Source organism: Pelodiscus sinensis, chromosome 2, assembly GCF_052426305.1.
Source record: "Pelodiscus sinensis isolate ZL-2025 chromosome 2, ASM5242630v1, whole genome shotgun sequence".
NCBI lineage: Eukaryota > Metazoa > Chordata > Testudines > Trionychidae > Pelodiscus > Pelodiscus sinensis.
Window position 1 is genome coordinate 218,135,694 of NC_143053.1, and position 10,774 is coordinate 218,146,467.

General features: G+C 42.8%; 1 long non-coding RNA gene across 1 annotated transcript; it reads left to right on the plus strand.

Annotated features, from left to right (window-relative positions):
• The first annotated feature begins 3,941 nt into the window (after window positions 1-3,941).
• On the plus strand, window positions 3,942-9,582 carry LOC112544335 (uncharacterized). The gene is made up of 3 exons (XR_016348645.1): window positions 3,942-4,074; window positions 8,419-8,448; window positions 8,577-9,582. It is a non-coding gene; the product is annotated as an uncharacterized LOC112544335 (long non-coding RNA).
• The last annotated feature ends 1,192 nt before the right edge of the window (window positions 9,583-10,774 follow it).

Consider the following 10,774-nt stretch of genomic DNA (forward strand, 5'->3'; position numbering starts at 1 on the left):
GCTTTCCCCAACTCGGCAGGCTGCACTGCCCCAGAGCACTGCATGCACGAGGCACCCCCTGCGCCTCTCTGTGCCCCACGTGGGCGGGCGGGCACCCTTGTGCCTCCCTGGCCTTCAGGGTTTGAGCTGGGCCTGGCACATGCTGTGGCCAGGAGAATGGGGGGTTAGGGTTGTAGAGGGAGAAGGGATAAGAGAGCCGGTCTGACGCAGCCACAGCCCAGCCCAGCCCTGCCTGGTGGCTGCCGGGAGGAGGGCTGGGGTTGCCTACCCCCGTGAGAAGGGGGTTGGTGAGTGCAGTGAACAAGGTGCACAGCCCCCTAGTGAGTGAGAGAGAGAGAGTGAGAGGGAGAGTTTGTGTGTGTGTGTATTCTGCTTCCACATTGTAAATGTGATTGTGTCCTGATCACTTAGGGTATGTCTACACAGCCACCCTAGTTCGAACTAGGGTGGCTAATGTAGGCATTTGAACTTGCAAATGAAGCCCGGGACTTAAATATCTCAGGCTTCATTTGCGTGTTCCCGGGCGCCGCCATTTTTAAATGCCCTGTAGTTCGAACTCCCTGCCCGCGGTTACACGCGGCTCGGACTAGGTAGTTCGAATTAAAGCTCCTAATTCGAACTACCGTTAAACAGGAGAAATAATGGTAGTTCGAATTAGGAGCTTTAATTCGAACTACCTAGTCCGTGCTGCGTGTAACTGCGGTCAGGGAATTCGAACTATAGGGCATTTAAAAATGGCGGTGCCCGGGAACATGCAAATAAAGCCTGAGATATTTATATCCCGGGCTTCATTTGCAAGTTTGAATGCCTACATTAGCCACCCTAGTTCGAACTAGGGTGGCAAGGTAGACATATCCTTATATTCTTATATATAATTGGTGCTTCACCAGGGCAAATGACACAAAGCTGAAAACAACGATGTGCCAAAGCAGCTGGGAGGAAGAATTTAATCAGAAAAATGTGAATGATAATTGGTGATTATTTAAGAACTCCTTACTAACTTGCCCCAAAAGCCAACATCCCATAATTGAGGAAGAAGGCCGTGCAGGTTAAAAAACCAATTTGATTTAGAGGGTGAAGTCAACAGCAGAGTTAAGGACTGTAAAATGTCTTTAAAATATATTAGGAAAAAATAAGCTTAATAATTATATTTGTTCATTATTAGTAGAAATGGTACAATTACCAGCAATCATGCAGTAAAATGGTAAGTGTTAAATAAATGCTACTTTACTGTATGGAGGGGAACAGTTTATGCAGTTTCAAAAGTGATGGTAACACTCTTTTCACACTACTAGATTTAAATAAAAGTAACATCAATAATAATTTCACAGTGTTTCCTTTCTTTTTGGCTATGGCTTAACTCAGGGCTACTCAACATGTGGCCCATGGGTTGCATGCGGCCCGCGACACATTTGTTTGCGGCCCGCGGTGCAGTTTGGGTTTATGCGGGGCTCAACACGTAGCTTGTTTGTTATACAAAACAAAAAAGTAGTCAATATAATGGTCTTTTGTTGATATGCGTTTTAGAAGTTAAATTCCTGGACTGTCATTGCTCATTAAAAGTGCTGTCATATGGGTGGAAATCGGGTAAATATTGCATTTTATTTATATCAGGAGAACTGACTTAAATGGGGCCTGTGCGTGGTGTAGTCTTGCCTTAATCTTTGTATTCATGCCCATCAGTGTGAAAGAAGCCATTTGCATATATATGTGCATGTATATGCAACCATATTTAAGTTGTGGCCCTTGGCATGTGCTGTGAGTATCATTGTGGCCCCCTGGGGCTTCCAAGGTTGAGTAGCCATGGCTTAACTGTTTCTTCAGTGGAAACACATATAAGCTTAAACTAGCAACGTACTTGAGCTGAAGCCTATGGAACTGCTGTGCTCAGGCTGAACTTTAGTGAGTGGCTGTGTGAGGAGTTCAAGGAATGTGGGATTAGGCCAGCTGGGTAAATTGGCAGGTGAAAGCAAGTGAACAGGTTTGATACCCGTCTTCTTTGGTTCATTTACTAATCTCACTTTTTATTGAACTGGAGGGGAAAGGTCTGAAGATTTCAGCTTGTGCCTGAGGTCCTTATTGAAGGAATCAGGACAAGTCTCATCCAAAATCTACACCAAAATCTCCTAAATGTGTGCTAATCTTCCAGTGTAGCAAAGGGAAGCATCGCTGCTCTACAGTTTATAAAACAGTCTGTTTTCTAATGTGTTAGATTAATGTTTTAACCAGAGCCCTGTAGGGAACTTGGAACTGGGCCTGCATCAAATGTAAATTCAGCAAATTCTGAAATGACATTTAATGGTGAGATAATTTTAATCTCTTGATGCCAAAGAGATCAGCCATCAAAAATATACATGGGAGATGCTGAACACTTGGACTTAAACTCTTCCTAGAATACATGAGCTGAAGGTTGTTCCGTATATCTTTTGTGCTACAGCTACAATAAAAGTCTCAAATTTCAAGTGTCACAAATGTCAAAAGAGACTGGAAATTTTTAATATACCTCTGGGACAGGAATGGAGAAAAAAAATGTAGAAGTGTTTGTGGAGTAGCTTTTTGGTGATAGAAATAATGAGAATACTGCTGGCTGGTGGCAGCTACAATGTTGTAAAAAACCAGGCCAAAACAAAAAAGCTAGTATGTTGAACAGTCTCTTTCCCTTCAACTCCCAGACCTCTGGGGCAATTGCTGTAGAAATCAAGGCATTGATTTGCTAGTCAGCATCTGGAAGTTTCTGATTTTTCAGGGTTTTTTTTGTGTGGTTTGAAAAAAAAAAGTTTAAAAGCAAATTGCTGTCTCTTTCTACAGTAGCATGGCTTATAGCTATATTACATTATTTGTCTGATCCTACATTTTGCAGCGAGTCAGATTTAAGAAAAGAATTATAAAACAGAAAACGAATAAAGGAGAGAATCTTAATGTTTGCATAAATGTTGCCCTAATTTATTGCTTCTCTGCTCCTGCATGTGGCATGAGGTGTTTTTCTGGAGAGAGTTTGTTTTTAATCATTTATTATATGCTTGATTATGTTAATGAAGAGCAAGAAAGTGGATATACTTTTTTTCCTTTTTTTTTTCCTACCTCGCTATGATGAAGTTTACTGTCTGGCACAATGATCATTCAATTTTCAGAAATGTTCACCACCCTCTGCTGCTGATTAAATTCTTGCTTCGTTTCTCTGCCAAATCTGTTGGATTAAATTAACAAGATCTGTTTGCTTTAGTGAGAATGACCTGCACCAACCATCAGCTTGCACAAAATAACAATCTTTTCGGTGATTTATTGATTCAGTGCTCTTTATCTTCCCTTAAAGAAATGTACATTAGGAATGTTTGCATTTAGCTTGCTTGAGTTTGCAGACACACATTGCTCCTTTCAATACAGTGAAGACTCTGGCCCTCCATAGCTAGCTGCTCTGCACTCTTGGCTGTTAACACTACCTCTTCAAAAGATTCACTAAAGCATCACTTAATCCTTTACTCTACAAAGGTCCCACTCCTGAAAATTATCCATATCAAAGGTCCAATTTGAGAACATTAAAACCTCTCTCTCTTTCTTCATTTTTACTGAATTGCTTTCCACCCTCCCTCTTAATTCATTTGTTTTGTTGCTGCCAACCAAGGAGTAAAGAAGTCAGTTTTTTTTAAGCTATACACAGTGTAGAATGTTCAATATTTAATTTTATCTCTCATGTTATTGAAGGCAATTGTACAAACACCCGGGTGAGGTAACTATTTCTGGGCTTGGTGAAAATTTGAGCACAAAATGTACTCTTTAGATCTATATCGATCTGCTATTCTGCTCTCCTTATTATATATAGGTGCTACTTTCCAATCACTTCAATGGGGTTTGGATCCAGTCCAAGAAAAGCACAGTATTTGAGATCTGCTATGCAAAATATTGCCATTAATGTAAACTTCATTTCAACTGCATTGCAGGGGATCAAGAAGAAGGATCCTTTAAAATCCTGGAAACTGAGAAACTGCAGTATGTGCAACTAAAAACAGAAAGCTACAGCTAAGGTTCTGCTGCTGTTAGTTGACTTACCCCATATGTACTGAGGATTTACTTGAGGTACATGTCTATGACACTGTTTCTATTGCACTGTCCCAGCTGATAGGCATCATTTATTAGATTTATCTATATGTGCAAATTCTTGTTTCTGTTTCAGTTTTCTAAAAATCCTGCTCAAGTGAAATATATTTATTGATGGTTCAGATCTTAAGTCCCTGATATTGTTACCCATAGTGTGGTATTGTGATAGGGTGGATGAACAGCCCAGTATGTGTTTGTGTTGAATGGTGGTCTAGTACTGACAACTGTGTGTTTAATCACCATTAAAGTACCTGAACTATAGGATATGTAGAAATAGGATAGAATAGAACCTGTTCCCCTCCACAGCTACCCAATCAATGCTTTGGAGGATAGGGTCAAAATCCAGAATTATATGGACAAACTGGAGAAATGGTCTGAGGTAAATATTAATAAGGACAAATTCAAAGTGCTCCACTTAGGAAGGAACAATCAGTTTAACACATACAGAATGGGAAGCGACTGTCTAGGAAGGACTACTGCAGAAAGGAATCTAGGGGTCACAGTGGACCACAAGCTAAATATGAGTCAATAGTCTGACATTGTTGCAAAACATCCAAACATGATTCTGGGATGCATTAACAGGAATGTTATGAGTAAAACACAAGAAGTCATTTTTCTGCTCTACTCTGTGCTGATTAGGCCTCAACTGGAATACTGTATCCAGTTCTGGGCACCATATTTCAGGAGAGATGTGAAGAAACTGGAGATGGGCCAGAGAAGAGCAACAGAAATGATTATAGGTCTAGAAAACATGACCCATGAAGGAAGACTGAAAGAACTGGGCTTGTTTAGTTTAGAAAAGAGAAGACTGAGAGGGGACATGATAGCAGTTTTCAAGTATCTAAAAGGGTGTTACAAGGAGGATGGAGAAAAATTGTTTTCCTTGACCTTTGAGAATAGGACAAGAAGCAATGGGCTTAAATTGCAGCAAGGGAGGTTTAGGTTGGAGATTAGGAAAAACTGCAGTGTGAAATAGCCACTCTTCATGGGGGCATGGACCTGCTGCCTTTGTCTATCCTGGCTGCCTCTCTGCAGCCCAAGTAGCCTTGGACCTTGCTTCAGACCCTTCCTTAGACCTGCCCTAAGACAGGAAGTCTTCAGCTTCCCTGGCAGCTAGGTCCCTCCTGCTCCACAGCAAGAGTGAGTCTGTCTCCACCCCTCCAGGAGCCTTTATTTATACTGCCCTCACCTGGGCCATACTGGCCATAGCTAATCACTGCATAGCACCAGCCCTTTCCCAGGCTGGGTTTTAACCCTGTAAAGGGCCAGCGTGGGGCAGATGCCCCATCACACACCACTCCGGGTGCCGGGAGGTTTCATAGCCTGCACCAGTCGCTGGTGCCCATCTGTAGCCCCTTGCTTCTCCATTTCTCTCAATTTCTCATGAAAGCGGTTGTTCTCCACCATCACTTCCCCGTACATCCGGGCCGTGTCCACATGGTAGGCCTCTGCCATGTTCTGGGCCTTCTCCACTGCCGCCAGCTACACACGCAGGTCAGAGTCTTCTGGAAGCTCCATCCTCACAGTGAGTCCATACTGTGATCTGGTCCACTTCAGTCTGCCTCTTCTTTTCTGATTGGGCCCTCTCTGTCTCAGACAATTTATCAGTCACCTCCCTAGGGTGGCTCCCAGGCATGTCAATTACTGCCACCACTGCAGCATCGACTGTCTCTGTCTGACCTCTCTGGGTCCCTAGGCATCTCTGATCCTTGTCTCTTCTGCAGACGGTTCATCTTAATATGGCCCCACTTCAGGCAGAAACTGGCCCCTTGCCTCTTCCTTGCCTTAGGCCTTACTCTGTTCCTCTCTGGTTCAGACCCCACCCTCGGGCTAACTTTGACCCCATTACCTAGGTCCTGGCAGTTCCTCTGTAGGAACCTGGGTCCTGGCAGTTCCATTTCACGAGGAGTAACGGTGGTTCGGACTAGGAAGCCTAGTCTAAACTACCTAGTTTGTGCCGCGTGTAGCCGCGCGGCACGGAGTCCGCACTAGCGGACATTTAAAAATGGCGGCGCCCGGCTTTATGCAAATGAAGCCCGGGAAATTCAAATCCCGGGCTTCATTTGCAACTCCGGTTGCCTACATTACCACCCTAGTTCGAACTGTGATTCCTGAATTCTCTCCTTAGGAATTTCAACAGGGCCTGTTGTTCCTCCACTAGCTCCCCCCCAACCATTCCTGCGGGGTCCACTGTGCCTCCCAGAGTTCCTCTTTAGTTTCTTGGGTCCTTTGTAGCAGGGATGCAACCTTGTCCCCATAGTTCTTCAGCCCTCTTCTTCTGGGGCACTGATGCTGGGGTCTAACCAGAGAGATCACCAGGTGCCTCTGCAAAGAAGACCTCTGCATACCTGGAATCCTTTGTCCCTTCCTCTCCCCTCACTTACTCAGTCTTTACATGGCACAGTTCACTCAGTCTGTACCAGTCCCCTTGCATCAGGGGTGGACTGCCCACATTCTCCACCATATGTAACAGGACAAGCACTCAGTGTCACAGGTGCCTCCTACTGGCCACTCAAGCATTAGCTCTTTGGTGCTGGAGTACCCCCTTGTGGCTGGTGTTATACCTGCTGTTACCTATTTTGCTTCATCTTTCCTGGGCTGGGTTTTAACCACTTAAAGGGCTAGTAATGTGCAGACACCCCATCATAGGAGACATAGATTTACCATATACTAAACTTTAGCAATCAAGGATAGCAAGCTGATTGAAGACACTCCCTGGAGCATAGTTATCTATCATCCAAAGTCCCACAAAATTGAGTTTACAGCTTGAGCTTCCACCTGTCTTTTCCTGAATGGCAGTACAAAAGCACCAGAGTTCTTCACATAGACTCTGTCTGAAAGTCAACTTTTAATTTAGACAACATCCAGGTATCCAGACAAAAATTACAGGATAATCAGTGGTGTATTTACACTTCACTGAAGTACAGACTGTGCTTGTTGGTCTGGGATCAACGGTCCGACAGCATGCGCGGAGAACACTTTTGTCACTCTGTCTGGTGTGGCTCACAACCGAGAGTGCTAACCTCAGGCAGACTGTCAAAAGCAGGGCAGATACCACAGATGGGTTGTATGCTCTTTAATTAGAGTTCACAAACCCAGTGACAAATGTAAACTCCTAGATCACTGTAACAGTCTGACCATGGAGCTATTTTTGGATCTGGCCTTCTAACACTCCTGTCATCTGAAGAAGTGGTTTGTGCCCATGAAAGCTCATGATACCATCTACATGTTTTGTTAGTCTTTAAGGTGCCACTAGACTATTTGTTGTTTTTTAAGTTTTTCATAGTGTCATAGACTGTCCTCTTGGGTTCTCCAGGCAAGCTGGACTCAGTGAAAAAAGATATTGTGTCCTACTACTAGACAAAAGTGTTCTGCCTCAATGATATGGTTACAATTGACAATCTTGCAGTAATATGTGATATTTGGCTAGATTGGCTGTACTAGACATGATCCATACCTACACCTTGTATTGGACTGTTTTAAAACTCTGTTATTTAATCACATGCATAACTCTGCCATAGAGTCTGTGTCAAGAAAAATAATATAATCTCTAGAAACTCCGGGAAGGGAGGTGTCAGGCGATGGGTATGAGGGTAGTCTAGCTTCATGGCCAGAGTGGGCAACAGGCCTACTGGCTGGAGTCAAAGCCAAGGGACAAATGGGAAGGCAAAACTGGGTATGACAGCCATGAAATTGGTAGGGCCCTATACAAATATAGCACTAGACTCACATTGTTCTATCTTTGTATGCCTCCATCTGAAAATAAGCAGTTTCTCCAGAACAAATAAACTGAGGGCTATTCAAGCGCAAAAGGTGAACCAGAAAATAGAACAGTGATCTCTCTGGTTAGACCCCAGCATCAGTGCCCCAGAAGAAGAGGGCTGAAGAACAGAAGCTTCATGTACATCATATTAAAGAAACACAGAACATGTTGACCAAGGCAAAACCAGGCTCATAGTTTCTAATGGAGACTTTGTGGAAGGGCAGCAAGTAGCACAGGGAATTGTCAGATCAGGCTTCTGGACAAAGTAGAGAAGTTGCATCCCTGGGGAAGCTGCAGGGATTTTGTGGAGAGAATGGACTCAATGGTAGGAGTAGGGAAATGTCAGGGATTGTGTGTGGGGACAGAACTGGATTGTGCAGCACAAATGCTGAAACTCTGGGTGCTAAATGAACAGTCCTTCATTATTTTGTGCTTGATTTTTGTCCTCTTATCTCTGCTTGTAGTTTTCTACAATATTTTTATTGTATAGAATCAGTTTCACCTTTCAGAATATATTTATTCAAATAACAACAATGTAACTTTCATAAATTCTTTTCTAGCTGTAGATCTCCAAGCACTTAACAATCAAGGTGAGCATTGTTATTTCTGTTTGAAAGGTGGGAAAACTTAAAAAAAAAAAAAAAAAAAAAAAACCCCAACCCCCGCTTATTTTTGTCCTTGACTTCTGGCTACATCTATTTTTTCCTTTTGTTTTCAGGTGGAAATATTTTAAAGTCCACTCCTTTGATCCTGTTGTAGCATTAAACCATTTCCAAGCAGTTTCAGTAGATTGGGTTCTTCAGCTTATTCCTCTTATCCTGCTCCTGAAAATCCCTTTAATGTGAAACTTAAAGAAAAAATCGTTGCAATACACTTAAAGTGAAAGACAAGATGGGTTGTCACAGCCTTAAAATATCCACCTGATGAGGTGGAGACACTGATGAAGGACAGCATTCACTGCTAAAGACAGAGGGGGCAGCCAGCTATTACTTTGATACTATTGTTTTTGTGTTATCATAGTCTGAAAGCTCTGATAAGAGCCAGAGTGCCTGTCTGAACTGTACCTTAGTGCTTGTTATATTGATTGCTGGACCTCAAACCAGCCTTCCTATGAAATGGCCATTCATCACTTCGGAGTAAACTAACATATCCCTAGCTGCAGCTCTATGCCTGATGTGTGGTAAGGGTCTTTTTTAGATAAAGAAACAATGTGTAAGATGAAACTAGAAGTAAGAGCTGTGATTTATATTTTGGCTTTTCTTTGTGCGAGAGATTCAATACATGATATCTAGAGGTCATCTTGTTCACTATCTACTCGGTGTCGATTGTGCTTCCCAGACTACATTGAAACAAACTCCCCTGCAAATCCACTCAGCTAGTTTATTCCTCTATAGACAAGGAGAAAAGTTGCCATTGTTACATTTTTGTGAATTAGTGTGATAAGTACTTTAGCTGCATTGGTCCCAGGTCAGAAGGAGAACTCTGTGCAGCTCAACAGCTTGTCTCTTCCACCAGAAAAAAATTATCATATAAAAGACATTCCCTTACTCACCTTGTCTGTTTGATAGAAAAAAGAATCTCTCTTACCCCTTAACTAAAATTGTGCAAAATGCAAAGGCTGTGTGTTGTGTCTCTGTTTCAAATCTCACTGAAAATGCACTCACTATTACAGAGGCAGCAGCAAGGAGTGACAGGGGGCTCCTTGAAAGTGGGGCCAGAGCACACTGGCTGCTGGCCTCACCCCCCAGGTACTATAGTCGACTAACTGATAAGAATTCATGGGGTTATTTGACTATTCAATTAACCGATATTTAACATCCCTAGTCTACACTGCATCTTTAGCTTGAAATTAGCTATGCAATTTGAGCTACACAAATTGCATAGCATATTTCAAGTTAATTTTGAAATAGAGGGCTATTCCAAAACATCCCATTATCCTTGTGGAATGAGGCTTACAGGGATGCTGGAAGAGTGCGCTCATTATTTCAAAAGCAACTGGCACACTTTCAAGATGCAGAAAATGCTATTTTGGGATATTTCTGGTATCCCAAAATAGCACCGCTGTCTAGAGACACCCATATTAAAAACAAACAAAAAAGTAATTTCTCCGGTGGTTTCGATATGAAAATGTTTCCTCACAATATTGCATCATTTTCAATGCACTAAGGAAAACCTTTCTCAGGAAGAAGCAAATGTTTAGGGATCTGTAGTCCATCTCAAGAGAGAAGGGCATAAGCACTGAGGCTATGTCTACACAACAGAGTTTTCAGCTGTATTTCCGCAAAACAGCTGTTTTTCTGCAAAACAGTTGTTTTTCCACAAAAACTCGCAGAATGTACATACCTCAAGCACATTTTTGTGCAAGTAAATCAATAGGTCAGAGGGGTTTTTGCGCAATTTGTAATTCTTATTCTACGAGGAAGAACACCTTTTTGCACAAGAGCTCTTGCGCAAAAAGGCGTGTGTGAACGGGGAAGAGAGTTTTTTTTGTGCAAGAAGAGGGAAGAGCAAAAAGCACAGGTGCCCTGGTGGCTATTCTGTCCATAACAATCACTGATTCCATGCAAGAGAGCATCCAGGCAGTCTGGACACTCTCTTGAGCAAAAGTGATTGCTTTTTCGATGTATTTTTGCAGTGTGGATGCTCTCTTATGCACGAAGTTTTTGTGGAACATCTCTTCCGAAAAAAGCTTCTTGCACCAGAAGCCTGCAGTCTAGACGTAGCCTGAAGCAGCTCAGTTACCATGTATCGTGCACCAACATTGCGAAGTGACTAAAAAGTCTAATTCTTGGAGCAACAGTCATTTGCCACAGATCATAGGCGAGTTGGGCCTGCAGGGGTGGGGGTGCAGAGAGGGCCACCCAGAGGTACATGAAAGAGCCCATTTAGCAATTAAAAGTTGGGGGGGCACAGGAG